The sequence below is a fragment of the Elaeis guineensis genome, chromosome 4, assembly GCF_000442705.2.
Source record: "Elaeis guineensis isolate ETL-2024a chromosome 4, EG11, whole genome shotgun sequence".
Taxonomy (NCBI): Eukaryota; Viridiplantae; Streptophyta; class Magnoliopsida; order Arecales; family Arecaceae; genus Elaeis; species Elaeis guineensis.
Genome location: NC_025996.2, coordinates 63,063,073 through 63,087,646, shown reverse-complemented (window position 1 = coordinate 63,087,646; position 24,574 = coordinate 63,063,073).

The window sequence follows — 24,574 nt, the reverse complement described above, 5'->3', positions numbered from 1 at the left end:
AGTTTAGATTTTAACTTATATATTAACTTTATCTTCTATCACTTTTTTCTTCAAATTAGGAGATATACTCGATCAAAATCTTATCCAAAAAAAAAAATTGGTTTGACCGGCTTGTTTTGGGCCCCAAATAAAGAAATTTGGGTCTGATCACTAGGGTGTCATTTCCTAAAACGGGCAGCATAACAGTATAGATCTCGAAAAATTATCTGATTTAAAAAATATATCATCAAAATCGGATATCTTATGACCAAGTTATGGCCTCTAGAAGTTTAGTTCACCACTTGACTTCCTATTCATAGTATCTGAAATATTTCACATCAAGTTTTCTCCTAGATCATATCATATTTGATATCCCATATCTTATGTATCTTTACATACTATATCCTTGAGGTTCACATATAGTTGCCACTTATATTTTATTAGGCCTTTATTGATTTGAGGTTACGTTCCATGTAACAAAAGATCAAGAAAAAAAGATTTAAATTTTTAGGAATCTAACCTATTTAACCTGTTTACTCTATTTATCCCATTTAATATCTAGGTCGAGTTTGATCAGATAAAGGGGTTGATCTCTATGCCATTTAAATGGTAAAAGGGCTGTCTTTTAAATTGATCTTATCCATAGAACATTTAAATCAGATTGAACATAATATTTTAAATAATTTAATTTGGACTTGAAACTATTTTCAATGTGAAAATTGATTATACCTTTTCTCATCTATCTAATTAATGCCACATTATAATTATCCCATTTCTAATATGAATGTCGCGCATAAGGAGAATAAAGTAGTACCCACTGCCCAGAGAAAAAATCGGTGCCTTTTCGTTTCTCCAAATGGTGCCCAAACATAGTTTTTTGCGATGAAAAACCTAGCTAAAAAAATCTTCCCTATTCAGCGACTCCAAGCCTTCCTTGTTCAGCCACTCCAAGTCTTCCTTGTTCAACTCCAAGCCTCCCACGCAAACTCTTGAGGATGGCCTTCCACATGATTTAGACTCTTGTTGGATATACAGTATGCATAAGGAAGAACTTAGAAGAGGGAATCCTAATGATATAGAAAAAAGGTATGAGAAAGAGTTTCCCCAATGGTTCAAAAGATATGTAAGTAAAATAACATATCTTAATGTTTCATATTTGGTTTTCCTATTCAATATGCTAATTTGTTGCTACTTGTTATATAGATCATGCAGTTACAAGACCAAAGAAATGAACATGTCAGTGATCAATTACTGAGCCTAGCATGTGGGCCTGATAAGCGTGTTTTCCACTATACTAGTTATCTAATTAATGGCTGGAGGTTCAATACAAAGGGATGTGATAAGCAATTATAAATACAAAATAGTGATATTTTAATAAAAGGATATAAGACTACAGGTCACATAGATTGTTACAGTGTCTTAATAGACATCATACAATTAGATTACCTCAGGAGAAATAGTGTTATTCTATTTAAATGTGAGTGGTGGGATGTCTATCATAAAAGAAAAAGATTTAAGATTGACAAGCATGGGTTCCCCATGGTCAATGTGGCTCATAGATTAGATACTAATAAGTCATATGTGTTGGCTACTCAAGATGAATAGGTATATTATGTGAATGACACTAAAGAGCCCAATTGAAAGGTTGTGGTGAAGACAAGGCCATGCGACTTATATGATTTGTTTCCAGAAGATATTGAAGATGAGCTCTGTCAAGAAAATAAAGATTGGTTTTATACATCTTGAATCTAATATAGATGATATTGATGACATGGTATCATTGAATAGGCCCAAGTTAGCTAGCACTAATGTTGAAGGTACTCCATTAAAGCATCATATTTCTCTTACTCAGGAAGAAGAAGATGCAGAAGAAGAAGAATCTAACAATGAAAAACTTATTTTCATTGATGATGATGAGATAGATCAAGCTGATGAAGATGATATTGATGATGATTGATTATTTATAATTCTATCTTGGACTTGTACTAGATTGTAATTGTTTTATAAACATGAATATTGATATCATGGGTTGTTTATTATTTGATTTTTATATAACATTGCCGTAAATACTTTAGCTTTGTTAGTAACTTTCTATTGAATATATGATAAATTTTTTCTTGTAGATTTGTACTATGATTGCTAGAACTTAATTTGCTTGATGTTGCATTAAAAATATTTTTATTTTCTTTTTAAGAAATAGCATGATGAACTATTTTTTTTTAAATTTTTCATAGATAAAATATGTCATCACGGTGCTTATCAATGACAAGCTCACCTCAACCCATAAATTCTCTTCATGATGAACAGCAAGATGTTAATATGCTCGTTGATGCATCTCATCCATGTAACTTGTTAGATGTATGTTCTAGAAGCCAATATGGCTGACACATTGTAATATAGCTAAGACACAATTTTATATTTTATACATTGATTTGATCAATAAAAGGATATGTTTATTTTTCATTCAAGTGTAATGTATCTTTGAATCATTCATGAAATTAATATCTCGATACATATTCTCAAGATATTGAAAATTAGAGACATATATTTAATTCTTAAATACTCTAAATCATAGAATCATCATGAGGGCGATGATCGATCTAAATAGATCGACGCACAGAATACTTCTTTCGGGATAGATAAGTCTCTAGTCTACAATGTAGAGACATTAAACGACGAGTGCAGATAGTTATTAGAGAAAAACTAATACTAAGCATGATCATACGAGAGATCACTTGAATTTTTATTCGATCGTCAGTGATTGTCTCGATGCTGTAGTTGTATGAATGATCCTCTGATCTGAGATGGTACTACTACTCACAATGAAACTGCTAGAGTTTGACTGACATATAAACATGGATCTCAATGAGCTCTTATAGTAGATGTTAGCAATAGTTGGTCCACTGTAGGAGAAGGATGCGCATCAAAATAAAATCTATCGATCTTGATAGAGAGGAGTAGTCCTATGAGATTTGAGAGACTAAGTCTGAGAGTCTGTGGCCATAGCAGTATGATTGATGAAAAAAAAATTTCATAAAAATCATAATTAGACTTGAGCTGATTGAATCTATCATATGACTGATGATGAGGTTTGACAATTTATCCATGACCTGCCATCTAGTCGGAACTCACGATAGAGGGACTGAATCACACGTTAACTACATCTTGAGATTCTTTTTGATTCTACTGGATTGTCACTACATACTGCTAGGTGTCACTGGTGGATTGTGAGAGCTCACTAGGATTGTTCAGGATCAACAATCCTTGATGAGTTAGAGTGAAATTATTCTGACCCATTGAAAAGAGTTTCAATGATACTTTGATAGAGGTCATTGTATATCTCACTACCAGATAAAATTAAACTTATGGGGTCACACAACAAAGAGATTAGACCTAGAATAAGTAATTAGACTTATAAAGTGTCAATTGGGTTTAAAAAAATCCGATTGGGTTCAAGGTAACCTTGCAAGCATATGGTTGGATCTAATTTTTTCTTTATATTTGAATTTCTTATTTGATAAGATAATTTAAACTTAATTATCTACTAATAACCTAAATAAATTAGATTCATTGAACTCCACTTGTTGGATGTCTAAGGTTTTGGATCAAATGAATTAAGGGTGCAAGTCCTTAATTTATTTTCTTGATAGTTTAGATGGGGTGCCACTTGATTTGATCAAGTTAGGCATGTCCAACCTTTAGAGGGCTTATGAATCCCATATGAGATGTCCCTTAGGTATATTTTGGGATGTGATTTAGTGGGTGCAAGGGCTCCAAGAGTTGGCACCTAATAGATTTCTTAAAGGAAGTTGTATAACTTAAGTTATAAAGAAACCTAATACAAATAGGACTTATATTATGAGATTGAATAGGATTCAATCTTTATGTCTATTTAAAGTAACCTCTCCTAAGGTCCCTAAGCATCACAACCAGTAGCCCACACCCCCTATTAGAGGGCCCCACACCCTCTCTTCTCCTCCCCTTCTCTTCTCCCTTGGACGTCCACACGTTCCCTCCTTTGGGCGTCCCTCTTCTTCACGCCCAAAAGAATCTTGGGCATCCACCTCTTGTGCTGGTTTCTAGTCTCTAGTAGCAGCATATTCAAAAGAAGAAAAGCAAGAGAAGAAGAGAAAAAGAAGATCAAGAAAAGAGATCAAAGAGTTGATCGCGATCCAGGCTTCATTCAGATTCACAGGCTGATTTTTCATAAAGAAGAAAAATTAATTTGAAGAGAGCTGTTCCAGACTGATCCTAACTGGATATCCATAGAGGCTGGATACTTGTACGGCTAAAAAAAAATCTCTTCTCTTCTAAATCAAATTTGAAGAAAAAAATTATGAAACAGGTATGTGATTCGATCACATGTTAAATTTTAGCGTATGTTCAATTTCAGTATATAAAGTAGATCTTTGTAGTCTATGTTTTATGCATACATGATATAAATTAAAAGTATTTTAATTTACTATTCTATTATGATATTTAAAAAATAAAATTTTGAAACATACATGAATACCCCGACAAACGAATTTCAATAGTGATATCAGAGCCACGAGTTTTATATGTATGAAATTGACATACATATTTTGAAAAGAGTTTCAAAATCTGATTTTTTTTTTGATATATGAGATATATAGATAAATATTTTGAATCTAAAATTTAATTTTAGAATATATAGTTGATATATGAAAGTATGCATGATCTGAATTTTGATTTAGAACGGTTTCTAATTCATCATCACATGATATGTAGATGCATGCGTGAACCTAAAATTTTATTTAACCTAATTCATGATTCATATATGAGATATGTGATTACATATTTAGGTCATAAAATTATTTTCAATATGATTCATGATTAGTATATGAGATATATGATATCATGTGTTGATCTAAATTTTATTTAGATCTGAATTTTACATGCATATATAATATATATGTTTGTATGTTAAATTTAAAAATTATTTTTATGATTTAAAATTTATTTTTATAAAAAAAATTTAGATCTAAAATTTGATTTTTAAAATCTAAAATTTATGTTTGTGCATGAGAATTTTGGTTATGAAAAAAATCAAAAGTTAGGTCATATAATTAGATTGCATCTAAGATTTTTAATTTGAATGTTATGGGTCTAATTCGATTAATTAATTGATCAAATTGAGTCAAGTGTTAATTAAGATTAGATCAATTAAGTTAAATGATCATGCAATTATTGTTAATCAAATCGATTGAATCTCATATGTAGAATCGATTAACCTTAGGACTTAATTTGGCTTGATGGTTTGAGCTTGATTTACTTGAGTTAACCTATTTGGACCAATTGATCTATTGGTGTCTAAGACAAGTAATTAAGATGTAGTTATTTAATTGATTTCATTAGCTTAACTGGCCAATTTATTGGTATCTAAGAAAAGCAACGGGGGGACCCCCACCGATCTCTACTTATCTGATCAATTTGAAAGATTGAGACTTCAATAAAGTTACTTGGTATTTTTGGTTTAGCCCATACCAATTAGATCGATCATATGATGACTAATTAGATGAGATCTAAACCTAAATATTTTCATAAATATTAAGTCTATAAGTCTTCCACCGTTGTAGATGTGCGGGCATGCTACTGGTGTTGCTTGTTCTCGATTGATTATAGTGGTTCAGTTATACTGAAAACACGCAACCACTCTATTAGCAAAGAGTTGCTCCAGGATAAGAATGGGGTTAGATCTAATAACTGTTAGGTGAGGGACCTAATGACGGTCTTGCACCTGCTTGTGAACGGTGGATCAGGCTTAACTAAAGAGTGTGGTCAATAACTGTTAGGTGAGCCCACATGACTTAGATATCAAATCACTGCAACATGCTTAGAGAAACATCTGGGCAAAGAGTTGCCTACACATCGGTGTGCATATTACCAATAACTGTTAGGTGAGGTGCATGACATCGGTGGGACCACAGCACCCACTAGAATTCTTTTATCGTGATAGGGTTTTCGTTTCTCACTCGGGGAGTGAAGGGATCCGAAAAATTAGTGAGAGTCATTGTTTGCATCTTAAAATTTTTAGAAGTAAATATAACATCAAGTACAGATATCTAACTTGAATCTCTACTCTCGCAATTAAACAATGTCAGTCTCAAACCCTTTAGCCCGCATCCTTGAAATCAATTGTCTGACCGAAACTAATTACAAAGACTGTCTCAAAAACCTCAAGATTATCCTGACCTCAGAAAAATTAGGTCATGTACTCAATCAGAAATCCATAGTGTTACCAAACTGTCCTACTGCTGAGCAAAGGGCTATCTTTGAAAAGTGGACGAATGAAGACAGTCAGGTCAAGTGCTATGTGCTGGCATCTATGTCAAACGAGTTACAAAGCCAGCATGAGCATATGCCCACTGTTAAGGCTATGATAACTCACCTGCAAGAGTTGTATGGTGAGTAGAGCTATACTACGTACTTTAAAGTATCCAAGAGACTCTTCAATTTGAAGATGTGTAGGACAGTCAGTCCATGAGCATGGTATGACAGTAATCAAGGACATTGAGGAGCTTGGAAAGCTCAGGCTTGAAATGCAAAAAGAATTACAAATAGATTTGATCTTTCAATCCCTTACGAGTTCATATAGTCAATTTATTATAAATTTTTATATGAACAAACTCGATTGTACTATACTTGAGCTGGTTAACATGTTGGTCACTACGGAAGGAACCTTAAAGAGTTCAAGGGACACTGTTCTCACTGTAGAGCGGACTTCTTTCAAAAAAAAATCTACTGAAAAGAAAAAGACTAAATCTGCTAAGAAGCAAAAGAAGGAGAGAAGTCAAAGAAGGACGTTCCTAAAAAAGTCGAAGCAAAGAAAAAGTATTTTCACTGTGATGCTGAAAGCCATTGGAGGAGGAACTATCCACTTTATCTGGAGAGCCTAAAAATCAAAAATGATGATAAACCTTCAGAAAGTATGCTCGTAATTGAATCTAACTTTACGATTTCTTCTATTTCTAGTTAGGTATTGGACTCTGGTTCGAGTGCTCATATATATACTTCAATGCAGGGTCTAATAGAAAGTAGGAGGTTGAGAGAAGGTGACATGATCCTTCGAATCGATAATGAAGTAAAAGTTACTGTAGAAGTCATTGGCACTTATCCTCTTCGATTACCATCTGATTTTAAATTAGATTTAAAAGTTTATTATTTTATTCTTATAGCTAGTTGGAATTTGATTTTCGTGTCTGTACTAGCACAGAAAAGTTTTGAAATTAGTTTCAATAAAGACTTTTATTTCATTTATTTATGAAATAAATTAGTTGTATGAGGTCTTTTAATTGACAGTCTATATCACTTGCATGTTGATGCGAATATGAATTTAAACTAGCAAATAGTGAGTGCCGTAAGTCAAAAAAGATCTAAAGATAAAATTAACCAGAAGTACTTATGTCACCATAGACTAGGCCATATTGAAGAGAACAGGATAAACAAACTAAAAAAAGATAAAATTTTTGACTCTTTTGATCCAGAGTCGTATCCAGCTTGCGAATCTTATCTTTGAAGAAAAATGGCCAAGTTATCCTTTGTAGGACATGGAGAAAGGATCACTGAGTTACTTGCTCTGGTACACACCGATGTGTGTGGGCCATTTGATGTGTAGGCCAGAGATAGTTATAGTACTTCATTATCTTTACCAATAATTTATCTAGGTATGGATATGTGTATCTGATGAAACACAAGTCTGAAGCCTTTGAAAGATTCAAAGAATTCAGAAATAAAGTAGAAAAACAAACAAACAAATCTATTAAGATTCTTTGATCTGATCGAGGAGATGAATACCTTAGTCAAAAATTTTTGAGATATCTTAAAGACAATGACATAGTCTCTCAGTAGACTCCTCTCGGAATACCTCAGCTCAATGAGGTATCTGAAAGGAGGAACAGGATCTTATTAGATATGGTCAGGTCCATGATGAGCTTCACTGATCTGTCCTTATATCTTTGGAGATATGTCTTATTAACCGTCATTCACTTGTTGAATAGGATTCTATCAAAGTCTATTCCTACCACATCGTATGAGATATAGTATGGTAAGAAGCCGAGTCTAGGTTATCTTAAGACTTAGGGATATCCGGCCATGTCAAGAGACAGATGGATGATAAATTAGAGGATAGATCTGTAATAGCTCATTTTCTAGAGTATCCAAAAAAATTCATGGGATACTACTTCTACTATCCATAAGATCACAATGTGATTGTGAGTCGAAATGCCATAGTTCTAAAAAAATAGTTTATCCTGGATGGTGGTAATGGGAGGTTAATTGAGCTCGAAGAGAAGATCTCTAAAGAGCAAAGAGCTATAGATCCTCAAGAATTTATTATTCATGAGCCAGTAGTTGACGTTTCTCTACCACTTCATAGATCTAGCAGGATTTTCTGACCTCCTGAAAGGTACATGGGTATGCTTATAGAGGAAATAAAGAAAATATTTCTTATGGAAGATAGGGGTCATGGTGATGATCCTAATACCTTTGATGAGGTAATGTCTAACATCGATTCTGAGAAATAGTTAGATGTGATGAAGTCAGAAATTGACTCGATGCATTCGAACTAAGTTTGGACCTTAGTGGATCCAGCTGAGGATATCGTACCCATTGTATGTAAATGGATCTACAAAAAAAAAAGTGCTGATGGTAAGGTGGAGACCTATAAAGCTAGGCTTGTGGCAAAAGGCTATAGTCAGTGCGAGGACATTGACTATCAAGAAATCTTCTCGCTCGTAGCCATTCTGAAATTCATCCACACTCTACTTGTTGTTGCAACCTATTATGATTATGAAATCTAGTAGATGGATGTGAAAACTATTTTTCTGAATAGATATCTTGAGGAAGATATCTATATGGAGCAGCTTTGAGTTTCACATTTGGTAATGGTGATCATAGAGTCCGCAAGCTACAAAGATCCATATACGGATTAAAGCAAGCTTTTCGGAGTTGAAATCATCATTTTGATGAAACGATCAAATCATTTGATTTCATCAAAAATGAAGAGGAACCATGTGTATACAAAAGGGTCAGTGGGAGCACAATAACATTCTTCATATTGTACATGGATGATATTCTCTTCATTGGGAATGATATTTTCATGCTGATCATGGTAAAAAGATGGTTGTCCAAGAAATTCTCCATGAAAGACCTAGGGGAAGCATCCTATATTCTTGAAATAAAGGTCTTTGGGGATGATCTAAAAGGATGCTAGGCCTGTCACAAAAGTTGTACATAGAAAAGATACTGAAGATGTTCAGCATGAAAAATTCTAAAAGATGATTTTTACCTCTTAGGCATGATATTAATCTTTTCATGATAATGTGTCTAACCACATCTGAGGAAGTTCAACACATGAGTAGGATTCCTCATGCCTCAGCTACAAGGAGTCTCATGTATGCCATGCTATGTACTCGACCTGATATTATCCTTACTATGAGTGTCATGAGTAGGTATCAGTTGAATCCAGGTGAGGAGCACTGAATAGCTATGAAAAATATCCTTAAGTACTTGAGAAGGACTAAAGATTTATTTTTGATCTTTGAAGGAGGTTCTGAGTTGCGAGTCGAGGGGTATACTAACTCAAACTTCATGTCTGATCCTGATGATAGAAAGTCTATATCATAATATATGTTTATTTGCAATGGTGACACAGTCAACTGAAAGAGTTCCAAGCAACCCATCATCGCAGATTCGACCATAGAGGCTGAGTATGTCGCTGCTTCGGATATTGCAAAAGAAGGCTTCCGATTCAAAAAATTCATCGCAAAACTTGGGGTTATGACATCGGATGTCATACCACTTTACTGCGATAACAATGGAGCCATAGCACTTGCTAAGGAGCTAAGATCTCATCAAAAAATTAAAACACATCGAGCGGCGGTATCATATCATATGCAACTACCTCAAATATAAACATGTTGAGATGTGAAGAGTAGACTCCACAGACAATGTGGTAGACCCACTGATAAAGCAATTGGCCAGCCGAAAATGAAAGTCCACCTTGAGAAGATGGGACAGATTAATGACCAATTGACTTTAGTCCAAATGAAAGATTGTTAGATGTATGTCCTAGAGGTCAATATGGCTGATATATTGTAATATAGCTAATACATAATTTTATACTTTATATATTGATTTGATCAATAAAAGGATAAATTTATTTTTCATTCAAGTGTGATGTGTCTTTGAATCGTCCATAGAATTAACATTTCAATATATATTCTCAAGGTGTTGAAAATTAGAAACATGTATTTAATTCTTAAATACTCCCAACATAGAATAATCATGAGGATAGTAATCGATCCGAATAGATCGGTATATAGATCGCTTCCTTTAGGATAGATGAGTTCCTAGTCTACAGTGTAGAGACACTAGATGATGAGTGCAGATAGTTGTTAGAGAATAACTAGTACTGAGTGTAACCATACGAGAGATCACTTAAATTTCTATTCGATGTCGGTGATTGTCTTGATGCTGTAGTTGTGTGAATGGTCTTTTGATCTGAGATGATACTAATGCTCGCAGTGAGGTTGTTGAAGTTTGACTGACACATAAATATAGATCTCAATAAGCCTTTGTAGTGGATGTTGGTGACAGTTGGTCTACTGTAGGAGTAGAGTACGTATCAAGATGGGATCTATCGACCTTGATAGAGAGGAGTAGTCTTATGAGATTTAAGAGGCTAAGTCTGAGAGTCTGTGGCCACAGTAGTATAATTGATGAAAAGGAGTTTTCATAGAAATCATAATTGGACTTGAGCTTATCGAATCTATCATATAACTGATGATGAGGTTTGACGATTTATCCATGATCTGCCATCTAGTCAGAACTCATGATAGAGGGACTGAATCACACGTTAACTACACTTTGAGGTTCTTTTCGGTTCTACTAGGTTGCCACTACATACTGCTAAGTGTCACTGGTGGATTGTGAGAACTCACTAGGATTATTCAGACTCGACAATCTTTGATGCATTAGAGTAAAATTATTCTGACCTATTGAAAAAAATTTCAATGATACTTTGATAGAGATTATTGTATATCTCACTATCAGATAAAATTAAATTTATGGGATCACACAACAAAGAAATTAGATCTGGAATAAGCAATTAGACTTATGAAGTGTCAATTGGATTTAGAAAAATCCGATTGGGTTCAAGATAATCTTGCTAGCATATGGTTGGATCTAATTTTCTCTTTATATTGGAATTTTTTATTTGATAAAATAATTTAAACTTAATTATCTGCTAATAATCTAAATGAATTAGATTCATTAGACTCCAATTATTGGATGTTTAAGGTTTTGGATCAAATAAATTAAGGGTGCAAGTCTTTAATTTATTTTTTTTATAGTTTAAATGGGGTGCCACTTGATTTGATCAAGTTAAGCATGTCCCACCTTTAGAGGGCTTATAGATCCTATATGGGGCGTCTCTTGGGTACATTATAGGGCGTGATTTAGTGGGTGTAAGGGCTCCAAGAGTTGGCAGCTAATAGGTTTCCTAAAAAAAGTTGTATAACTTAAGTTATAAGAAAACCTAATACAAGTAGGACTTGTATTATGAGATTGAATAAGATTCAATCTTTATGTCTATTTAAAGAGGCCTCCCCTAAAATCTGTAGGCATCATAACCAGCAGCCCAAGCCCCTTATTAGAGTGCCCCATGCCCTCTCTTCTCCTCCCCTTCTCTTCTCCCTTGGACGTCCACACGTCCCTTCTTTGGGCATCCCTCTTCTTCACGCCCAAAAGGGCCTTAGGCATCCACCTCTTATGCTGGTTTCTAGTCTCTGGTAGTAGCATATTCAAGGGATGAAAGGCAAGAAAAGAAGAGAAGAAGAAGATCAAAGAAAGATATCAAAGAGTTGATCGCGATCTAGGCTTCATTCAGATTCGTAAGCTGATTTTTTTTTAGAAAAAAATTAATTTAAAGAAAGCTATTCCAAGCTAATCCTGAGTGGATACCCATAGAGGCTAGGTACTTATGTGGCTAAGAAAAAATCTCTTCTATTTCAGATCTAGATTTGAAGAAAAGAATTAAGAAATAGATATGTGATTCGATCACATGTTAAATTTCAACATATGTTCAATTTCAGCATATGAAGTAGATCTTTATGGTTTATATTTTATGCATGCATGATATAGATTAAAAATATTTTAATCTACTATTTTACTATGATGTTTAGAAAATAAAATTTTTAAAACATACATGTATATCCCAACATACGAATTCCAACATCTATAATTAATAGTAAGATTTAAAATTACTCACCATGATATTAGAGCCTTGAATTAGTAATTATTTAAATTAGTTTTCAATAAATTACTTTTTATTTGCTATCTTATTAGTTTATAAATTTCATATGTATCATCCAGTTTGCTAAAAATTTTTTAATAGGTTCTAGTACCTCTAAGAAGAGAGGCTGTGGGCCTACCATTAATGCAAAGTTTGCCAAGAAGAAAGCTAAGGAAAAAAACTTTGATATTCAGTTTCCTCATCTATTTCATAAAGTATGTAGAGAACATGCTAAGTATTTTAAATCAGAAGTAACTGTATGTAAGGCAGTTTGCACCTCTTCAAAGTTAAAGATTGGAAAAGTATATCTGATGAGGATATCAAGGCAATGTGCAAATTCTTGAAGATTCATATACATATATTTAGTTTATTTTACTAAATAAATTTTCATGATTACTAGAAAATTTATATAGTGTTATTACTTAATTGATTATTGTAAATAACTATTGTTATTGATATGGTTTTCAGAATAGTTTTTCTTTCTTCGATGATGTTTACCCACATGTGATGAAACAAGTACAAAGACAATATAAGACTCAACGTTATAATCTACACAAAGCATTCCGTGAAAAGAAGGTTTGCCCAGGTGATGTGTCTCCAGAAGATTAGCAGTGGTTGATTGAGAATAAATAGGGTACACAAAAATTCAAGATATTTTATTATGATCAATTTGACCATACTATGCTTTTCCAATTGTCTTAATATTTTTAAATTTAATGTACTTTTTTAACTTAGGATACCAGCATCCAGAATACATCCAATAGAAGTAAACTAGAGGTTGGATCTATTATAGGAACAAAATCAATAGTTCAAAAAGCCTATGAGATGATAACACTCATATTAATTTCTACTATTATACTATAGGATATAAAGTTCATAAAGTACTTTTCTGGCTTAGGATCTAACTAAGTCAAGTTTTATCCATCTTTTTTTTTGATTTTATTCATTACTAACAGAAAGATCCAGAGTCTGAAGAATGGCCAGATGCTATGATGGTTTGGAAGGCCACTCGATTGAGGTCTAATGGAAGTTGATCCATTCCAAATGGAGAAGAGATTATGGCATGTAGAATGTGATCCTTTTAATTATAATTTATGATTTTATATTTATAATTTTTAATTATATTTATTTATTTTTATGTACAAATATAGAACAAGCTTTAAGAGATGGGTGAGACACATCAACAGGATATTTCTTTTGCATCAGTTCTAGTAGTGGAGCATTTTGCACTTATATTAAGAAGGAGGTCAGGCCACTCACGTAGTTTAGGAGCAGGAGGAATCACATCTTTTTCTAAAAAAAGGCAAACTATCCATGCAGAGGCTAAGGCTACATGAAAATATGCTGATATTTTGGAGGATGAAGTCCAAAGGCTTATTGAAATGACAAAAAAGCAAGAGGAGACTAATTCATAATTTCAGATAGAATTACAATCTCAACATGCAGAACTTGAGGCTCAGCATAAGAGTATCGAGGCACAATGTATGGAAATGCAACAAGAGATCCAAAAAAATATGCAACATCAAATGGCAACTCTTTTTGCATGCTTTAGCGGTGATGGATCATTCCTATCTGGTGCATCTTTCTCGACTGCTCATACTAACAATGTAAGTTTCACAATTGAAAATATACTTGATATTGGTAGCTAAACTTATTTTGTTTTCATAAGTATATAATACTTCTTGTTCTGTTCTTCCTATAACATTTGTATAATTTAATTAATATAAATTATATTTTTAATTTATACTAATTAATTTTTTTTATTTGTTCATTTTGCAAGATCGTGATTGAACTTTCTTGGGATCAATTATGGTTTTACTACTTATTCTTTTCTTTCTATAATATTTATATAATTGAATTAATAAATTATATTTTTAAATTATATTAATTAATTTTTTTATTTATTCATTTTGCGGGATCGTGATTGAACTTTCTTGAGCACAATTATGGTTTTATTGTTCATCATGAAGGATCATAGGATCATACTGCATGTTTTTTATATCTTACATTAAATGTTTATGGATTTGAAGTTATAATTATATTGGGATACATTTTGATACTTTAATGGATATGTAAGGATTTGATTGATACACTAAATATGTATGGATTTAAAGTTACAATTATATTTTGAATACTTTAATGGATATGTGAGGATTTAATACATACAATTGGGTGTGCTGATGTTTATTATCATGAATATGAGTTGATTTTAATTTATAAAGCAGATAATACAACATATTCTTTATCCATTTTTTTTCAAAAAAATCATTAATGAGGATGTTTTGTTGTCACTAAAAATATAACTAATGGTTACGAAGCTTTTACTGACACTAATTATCACTAATATTGTATACTTTAAGTGGTGACTTTATTTGTCCCTAACATTATTTCATTTTAGTAGCATGAAGTATTCTCACTAATATATTAACACTAGTGACGACTTTTGTAGTCACTATTAAAAAAATTTTATGATGCTACTTGTGTAACTAATAGTGATAGCATTAGTGATAATATTCGTATCACTATTATCATAAACTTTAGTGATGACGTTGTGACTAATAGTAATAGTTTTTATAACAATATATTATCGTCACTATTAGTATAAATATTAGTGACAATAGTATGGTCACTATTAAATTTACTAATAGTGATCAACTTCAAAAGTCGTCACTAATACATTCGTGATTCAAGTATTAGTGACAATAAGTGATGATCCAAATATTAGTGACAACGAGTGATGATCCAAAATATCATCACTAAAACTATTAATGATGATATTTTATATTTCTAATGATAGTTTTTATAGCCACTAAAAATCTAATTTCTTATAGTTAATAAAGCAACCAAGGTTTATGACCTTACCATGAAGTCCATATTAGTCAGCTTGCACTTGAAAATGTTTCCTGTTATTGTTAATTTGCTTGTTAGTGGCTAAAAGGAACCAATTAGCATTAGGATTGAAATCAAATTGGATGCAGATTGGATATTAGTAATATCCATATCCATATTCATTTTATTTGATAAATACAGATATAGATATAGATAGAAGTTGGATACTGAAAATATGGATATAAGTCGGATGACTAAACTTTACGACCACAGAATTAAAGTTATTATGTGGCTATATATTTTCTTTAAAAGTTTGTGAATGCTATATAAAATTAAATAAATTATAAATATAATCAGATATCCTATAGGGATCGAATAGTTGTCTATCCATATCTATATCTATTTTTTTTAATAGTTATGGATATGGATATAGATATTAGTTGGATACTCAAATTTCTATTTATATCCGAACAGATTTGGATACAAAAATAGATTCAAACGGATATTATCCCATTTACTTTCCCCCTTAATCGGCATGGTGGCTGATTTAGGACATTATCCAATGGTTTATCAATTTGGTTGATTATACTGGTTTTAAGCTTTAGCCAACTAAGCATTTAAAAGTTACTTTTCTCTTGCATAGATTTGAAGCATGCTTATTCAGTAAACAGTTATGGTGATCATGAAGGATCTAGAACTGAGAAAATAAATCTAATTTCTTAAGTTCTATTGGCAGTTTGTTTATTGGTTATTATGTAGCAAAGAAAGATTCTAGATGTAGGGCTTCTGTTCATCAATTTTAACATGTAATCAAACTCCATGAAAAGTACTTGCAGATGCATATTAAACTAGACTTTTAACCCAGCAGTTCTATTCTGGCGTTATCTTTTAGATGGGTACCTTATAGTTTCATCTTACCTAGGTGGATTCATGCTTATTTTCAACTTTCCTTATTCTCTCCTCTTCTATCATGTGATGTTAGTGTTTTATATCAACATATCACTTCTTCTAATCCAATCTCCAGAGGGGGCTGCTACAATTGCAACAAGCATGGGTGCAGCCTCTGGATGGTGGCTGGATGCTTATTTTCAACTTTCCTCATTTTGGGTTCAAACCAATAAAGATAAGATTTGAGAATCTAGAATGGTTCGCACACCTATTTTAGTGAGATAATCTTTCTATTATGATACTGCAAGAGATATGTTGAGTCAATAATCATTATCCATATGCTCATGGAAGCTCATGATCAACTGAAAAATCTGTTTCTCTTTCATTATTATACCAACTGATGATCTTGTATCGATGCACCCGACTTCCTTCTTAATGCCTCCGATCTGTTCCACTGAGACTTTTGTTGGCTATGATTTTGGATCTAAAATAACATAGAAGAGGAAAGAACAAGTGAAAATGAGGAAAAGAAAGGAGACATAAGTAGAAAAAGAAGAAAACTTCTGCAAAGATTTCAAAAAAAAAAAAAAAAAGAATGACAAGGAAATAAAATGAGGGAGATTAGGGCCTATTTGGAATCATTTTTTCCCACTTTTTTCCTTGAAGTAGATACAAGAAATCTAATGCAAAAAAGTTGTTTAATTGTACTGTTTCCTTTTTTTTTTTTTTTTTAAGGAACTTACATTATTTCTGAAAAAGGGGAAAGTGAAAAATTTTCACTACGATTTTTTTTTTAAAGAGACGTTTAGGCTTCCTCCCTTCGTGCGTCCCAACTCCCACCAGCTAGTAGCCCAACTCCCCCTGACTCCTTGTATATTCGGCTTCCATCCCAACCCCTATTTAGCATCCCTAGCAACCTCCTGTTCCACCATTGCACCGCCCTTTATTCCTCCAATGCCATCCTCTTTGTCACTGCACGTATCCTCATTCCAACCTCCTCATTTCCCACACTCCATCCCCCTTGATTGTCGGCCTCCTTGTCCTCAATACCGAAAGCCTCTCTAACAACTCCACCAGTCCATGCCTTCTTCGACTACCCCTACACAATGGTCATCGGCTTTGTCGTGGTCGAGTGTATCCTCAAGTGCCTCTTCCTCTATTGCTTCCATCTTTGATCCCATTTATCCGACATGTTTTCTTAGTTTTGTTGTTAGAAAGAAAATTTAGTGACTCCCAAACCTGTTTCTTTTGTTAGATATCTTAAAAAAAGAAAATAGAATTTTGTTTCTTATTTTTTTTAAAAAAGAAAGTGACAGTGATACCAGATACAGACTTAGTAGGTCTTCTCTGTAGCAAAGTTTTATATGAGATCTCTTTTCTGTTGTTTTCTTCATTTATTTATTTTTAGAAAGCGGAAATAGTTTTTTTAAATTATTATTTATCTACCTCCTCAATTCTTCATGATTTGCAATTGTAAAACTTAAGAAACATGAATATTTAATAGTTTAGCACTGCTAATTTTTTCAAAGTATGCTTATAAATCATTTTCTCTACTATTAAATTACTCTAAAAAGTTGGTAGGTTTTTAACTGTTGATAGGTTCGCTAAAATGATATTGGAGGGTGTATCTATCAGCGACCAGTTTAGCATACTATGGATCCATATTGTGTCATTCTGAGATGTATCGGTAGAAGAAGTGTTGACGAGGGAGGGAAAGTGGGAGTAAAGAAGAGAGGAAGAGAGAGAGAGGGGGAGAGGAAGAGAAAGAAGGATACTATAAGAAATTAGACTATTAGCGATGGTTAGTTGCCGTCGCTAATAGTCCATTTATCGTCGCTAATAACTTCGTCATCGCTAATTCCGTCGTAACAGCCAATCTGAAAAAATCTGATCACTAAATATCCTTATTAGCGACAGAAATCCTATCCGTTGCTAATAAGGCTATTAGCGACGGCTTTAGCCATGAAAAAATTCATTGCTAATTATTTTTTAATTTTTAAATTAAATTTTTAAAAAAAATTTATAAAGCTATTAGCGATGGCATTTTCGTGGCTAATGCCGTCGCTAATAATTATTAGTGACCAATAATACCGTCACTAATACCGTCTCTAATTTTTTTTTAATTTTTATATTAAATAATTTTTTTAAAAAAAATATTAGTGATGGCATTATCGTCGCTAATGCCGTCACTAATAAGTATTAGCAACGGCAATATCCATCTCTAATACCATCATTAATAATTAATTTTATTTTTTTAAAAAAAAATAATAATATTTTAAAATATATTTTAATTAATCATAATGAATTAGGGTTCCTAATATCTATTATAATTAAAATTCAAAAATAATATGACAATCAAAAATTAAAAACTAATTATATTATATTAATAATATAAATTATATAATTTTTTTACAAGTAATATCAAAAAAAATATAATACATCAAAAAAATCAAGTCCAATCCTCGTCGCTGTCTGTCTCCTCCTCCTGCTTCTCTCCAGCAACTGGTGGATGAGAGCCAGATATCTCAGTATTCTGTAATAAAAAAAATAAAATAATATTAGTAAGTTTCGATACAAAGGCGTATCTTTCGATATACTCCTTCGATTCTCGAATAGATTATTTTTACATATTTTATTCGATGATACATAGCTATGACACCCCCAACCTATCGATTGGACGGTTAGATTGAATTTTTATCCTCTAGATCCTATTCTCGGACTCAAACCTAAATATATAAAGTTTCTAAATATGAAAACTTGAAACAAGTAAAAGAGTTTAGTAATATAATAATCTGATGTAATGGTTGGGACGACGGGCCCAGCCGATCATGCAGCTACGGGTTCTGAAGAAGCTCCATGACCATATCGCGGATGGCATCCAGGAGGCTCTGAGATCGCTGGCTCAGAAGCCTCTGCACAACCTCCTCTATATGCGCATCGCTCCAGGTCTGGGATGTCGAGGCTTGTGAGGATGCCGAAGGATATTGAACTGGTGGAAGGTCAAAGTTGTGGCTGAATCGTAAGACCTGGCTCCTACTCACTCCCCCAGTGGTGCTGAGCCATCCCTCAAGGTCAAGAGGGGGCTGAGAAAATGGGTCATTGCCATACCTCTCAGTAATGTATGCCACGCAACGTGTCTGCATAGTTCAAAAATACATTAATTCTAATATAAAAATTAGATCTTCTAACAACTTAATTAGTAAATAAAGTTTAAAGTTCTTACCGTGATCTGTCGCGATGTAGAATCTAAATAGTCACCAGTCCTCCTAGACTGTGGGTGGCCTGCCATAATTGCAGCTGGTCTGGTGAACGACTCAGCTGCCATGTCTATAATAAGTAAATAATAAAATTAAATTAATTAAAGCATGCATATAAGAATTTTTACAGTTCTAATGGAAAGTTTTGATATAGATTTTTTATCGGTTTGTCAGCCACAACATGTGTGCTGATGGAGATGCCCGTGTGCCTGATCGGATCCTATTGGGTGGTCTGATTCTGTCAGACCCTCGGCCGCCTACCGACGTACTCTTCGCTGCTCCATTGGTCACAAAGGACCTCCCATACGTCCTTCAGCATCCAGTGATCCCTATAGGACTTTCAATCCAATGATAATTGAAAACTGAAATGCTTGATGGCGAACTACCGTAGGCTGTGTAATCCATCTTAAAACCTATGTATGGCCACTTGCTCGAAGATCAGATGGCCAGCCTCCTCATCTTGAGAAGATAAGAATTAGTAGCAGTTTTGTAAGTAGAAACAAGTGTGTATTAATAAATAGAATATAAACCTATCATAAATTATTAAATTTAATATCTTTAACTTATTTGGAACATCTCTTAGGCTGCATCATGTGCCCCCCACGGCCAACTGGAGAATATGCCCATCGGTCCCGACACCAATCACCGAATGATCTCGGTAACCACACGAGACATGGAGTTCTCTTTAAATGCAGCTGATTTTGATCAATAAATATTAGACTCTACAATGGCTAAATTTTAAATATATTCAGTAAAGATATGGAACTTATGAATGACTCTGAATATGGATGAGCTCTCTATCCTTCATCTGAGTTGGAGATACTGTGAGCTGGGCGGGTCCCCTACCATGCCTCTGTATCTGAGAGTCGGTCGCTACTGCATGTCAGTGGTGACCCCCTGTCATCCAAATCTGAGAGTATCAAGATATCATAAAGAATATTATATTAGATAATAAAAAATAAAATAATTTAAAAAAATAACTAAAGTATTAGAGTTTACCATATAACATGTGTGCCGCAGAACCATGTGAGCTGGCTGCATGAGAACTCTCTCCTCCAGAGCTTCCTCCTCGACTGTGACAGCTCCGATCTCGAGAAAACATGATCTATAATCTCTAAAAATAAAAATAACTATGTATCATACTGTATTAACTATGTACTAGAATAAAATAATTATGTATCATATTTATTTAACTGTATATCATGATACCTTAACTTTGTACCACGTTCATAAAAGTAACGTGCATAATTTATGACTAAAGAAAAAATAAACAATATTAGTCTGAAACATAAATCAGAAAAAAGATATCTGACTACAGTAATAGGATACTTTGGTCTAGATCTTGATGATGTATGATTCCAGTTCCCTTTTGAGCATCTTAGTTTCTATAAGAAGTAGTTCTTCTTCGATGAAAGATAACTTGTCACAAGTATTTGTCATCCGACAGAGTTTGACTTCTATCTTTGTTGCCATGAGACCAACACATTATCATGCACCGCTGAATGAGAATCATTTTTCTGCTGATATATTATAGATGCTAACTAACAATCTTACATAACATCTGATCTCTCTGATGAAGAATCGACATCAATTGGTGGGTCTAGGGATAGGTCTGCTGTGGTGCATCATCTGCCACAGATCAAGGACAACGTTACTAGAGGCATCAAGTTGATCTAGTAAAAATAAATAGATATTTAGGTAAGTACAGCCCCAATCCATGACTTCCTAGACATGTAGGATTTCAAGAAAATTACTATTTATGAGAGGTGTTTAAGGGAAGGCAAGTTTCAATCCATAGTGTACCAGCAAGTTAATGCTCTAGGGCTAATGACCTCCTAAAAGGAGAAAAAAAGATGTAGGACTCTGAACATGTAGAAGAAGAGATCAGTTTTCATTGCATAAAATCTTCTATTGTCCTTAAAAATGGCAAGCAAAATCTATTGGCACCCATCAGATTTTAGATATCATATGGGAACAAGAAAAAGAGTCCATAGCAATCTGTGGAGCCATTTTCTTTAATATTCATTAATTAAGTTTGAATCATCATCAAAAAAAATAAGAAGGCAACCACAAGAATATAGCAAGCAAAATCCATCAACACCCATCAGATTTTAGACATCATATGGGAATAAAAAAAAGAGCCCATAGCAATCTATGGAGCCATTCCCTTCAATATTATTAATTAAGTTTGAATCATCATCAGAGAAAATAAGAAGACAGCCATAAGAATAGCAAGCAAAATCTATCAGCATCCATTAGGTTTTAGACATTATATAGAAACAAGAAAAAGAGCCCATAGCAATCTATGGAGCCATTCCCTTTAATATCCATTAATTAAGTTTGAATCATCATTAGAAAAAATAAGAAGGCAATCATAAGAATATCGCAAGCAAAATCCATCAGCATCCATCAGCTTTAAGACATCATATGGATAGAAGAAAAAGAGGCCAGTCCCTTCAATATCCATTTAGTTTGGATTATCATCAAGAAAAATAAAAAAACAACCAAAAGAATATAGCAACAAAAATCCATCGGCACCCATCAGCTTGAAGATATCACATGGGAAGAAGAAAAAGGGACCAGTCCCTTCAATATCCATTTAGTTTGCATCATAATCAAAGAAAATAAGAAGGCAACCATAAGAATATAGCCATTCAAAAATAAGGCATTACAAGTTCCTCTGCATCTTTAACCATGAGACAACACTAGCCATCGTTAATTTCATCGCTAATACTCATAATAGTAGGCGCACTGACGCAGGGTAGGGGCCACAAAATCGGGGTGGCGAGGCAGAGGCCGTGCGGTCAGGCCGATGGGGACAAGGCCATAGGGAGGTCGGTAGGGATGGGGCCACAGGGTCTGATTGGTGGGGTGGGGGCAGCGATGAGTGAGGCGGGGCCGGGGCGGCTAGCTCGAGGCGGTGGCGTAGGAGGCGCCAGCGAGGTCGGGGTGGCCACAGATGAGGTGGGGCCAGGGCGACGAGCACGGGGCCGCAGCATAGGAGGCACCGATGGGGTCGGGATCGGGGCGGCCATGGGTGAGGTGTGGCGGGGGCGGCTGACTCAGAGCCGTGGTATAGGAGGCGCCAGTGGGGTCGAGGCGGCTGGCTCGTGGCCACGGTGTAGGAGGCATCGACGGGGTCATGGCAGCTATGGGCGAGGTGGGCTCAGGGTGGTGGGCTCGAGGCTGTGGCGTAGGAGGCACCGACGAAGTCGAGAGGTCGAGAAGGAGGACGCATGGGGAGTGGGGAACATCGGGAAGAATGCACCGAAGAGGGGTGTCACCGTCGGTCAGGAGAAGGCACCGATGAGGTGGGGAAAAGCTAAGAAGGAGGAGAACGAGAGGAGATTCGCAGGAAGAAGGAAAACAAGTATGGAATTTTTTTTCCTCCGACGAGATGGGGGTGTAGTCTAGCTGGACTATTACCGATGGTAATGGCAGCCATCAGTAATACAGTCAATAATATCATGTCAGAATATTAGCAACGATATTTTTTATCACTAATACCCATCCATCATCGCAAATATTATTAATTTTTTTAAAATATTAAATTTTAATATTAAATTTTTTTTTTAAATTTTTAAAATAATATTCTTTTTCAAAATTATAAGCGATGATATATTATTCCATCGCTAATGTAGTCTCTAATGCAATTAAATTTATTTTAATATTAAATTTTAATATTAAAAAATTTCTCCTTGGTTATTTTTTGGGTGGTTAAAAATTATTTTTGATTTTATTAAATTTTTTTACTTAATTAATTAATGGATCAAGTTCTAATTGATTTAAATTAGATTTTATTTAATTAGACTTGACTTAATTTGAGGTTAATTGGGTTTTAATATTCTAAGTAGGATTTAGATTCAAATTCTAATTAAATTAGGTTTGATAGGATTTCAAATTAGATTCGAATCAGATTCAAATTGAATCATGGATCAAATCCTAATTGATTTAAATCAAATTTAACTTAATTAGGCTTGACTTAATTTGAGGTTAATTAATTTTTATAATTCAATTAAGTTTTGGATTCAAAGTCTAATTGAATTAGATTTGACAAGATTTCGAATTGGATTTGAATCGAATTTGAATTAGATTCGAATTAAATTATGGATCAAGTTCTAATTGATTTAAATCAGATTTAATTTAATTAAGCTTGACTTAATTTAAGAATAATTGAGTTTTATAATTCAAGTAGGATTTGGATTCAAAGTCTAATTGAATTAGGTTTGACAAGATTTGAATTGGATTCGAATTGAATCATGGATCAAATCCTACTTGACTTAAATCAGATTTAATTTAATTAAATATAAATCAATTTAAGCTAACTAGATTTTATAATCTAAGTAAAATTTAGATTTAAAGCCTAATTGATTTAGATTTGATAGGATTTCGAATTGGATTCAAATCGAGTTCGAATTAGATTCGAATTGAATCATGGATCAAATCTTAATTGATTTAAATTAGATTTAATTTAAATATTTTTTATTTAATTTAAGATTAATTAGATTTTATAATCTAAATAAGACTTAAATTTAAAGTCTAATTGAATTAGGTTTGATAGTATTTTGAATTGGATTCGAATTGGGTTCGAATTGGATTCTAATCGAACCCAAATTGATAACCTCTTTCTCTTAATTGATTTAAATTAGACTAAAATTAATTAAGCTTGAATTAATTTAAGAGTACTTAGATTTTACAATCCAATTAAAATTTGGGTTCAAAGTCTAATTGAATTAGGTTTGATAAAATTTTGAATTGGATTCAAATTGGGTTTGAATTGGATTCGAATTGAATCCAAATTAAAATTTATTTTTTTAATTAATTTAAATTAGATTAAAGTAAATTAAGTTTGACTTAATTTGAAGGTAATTAGATTTTTATAATTCAAGTAAGACTTTGATTCAAAGTCTAATTAAATTAGGATTGACAGGATTTTGAATTGGATTCAAATCGGGTTTGAATTGGATTCGAATTGAACCTAAATTAAAAATTATTTTTTTTAATTAATTTAAATTAGATTTAATTTAATTAATCTTAATTTATTTTGAGACTAATTATATTTTTTAATCCAAGTAGGATTTGGATTCAAAGCCCAATTAAATTAAGTTTGATAGAATTTTGAATTAGATTCGAATCAAATTCGAATTGAATCCAAATTACTTTTTAGATTATTACTGATAAAAAAATATCACCATCACTAATTTAATCACTAATAAGTATTTTCAAAAAAATATTTTTTAATTATTATTCAATTTTTTTAAAAAATTATTAGCGATGGTAAGTTTCACGTCGTTAATTATCCCAATTC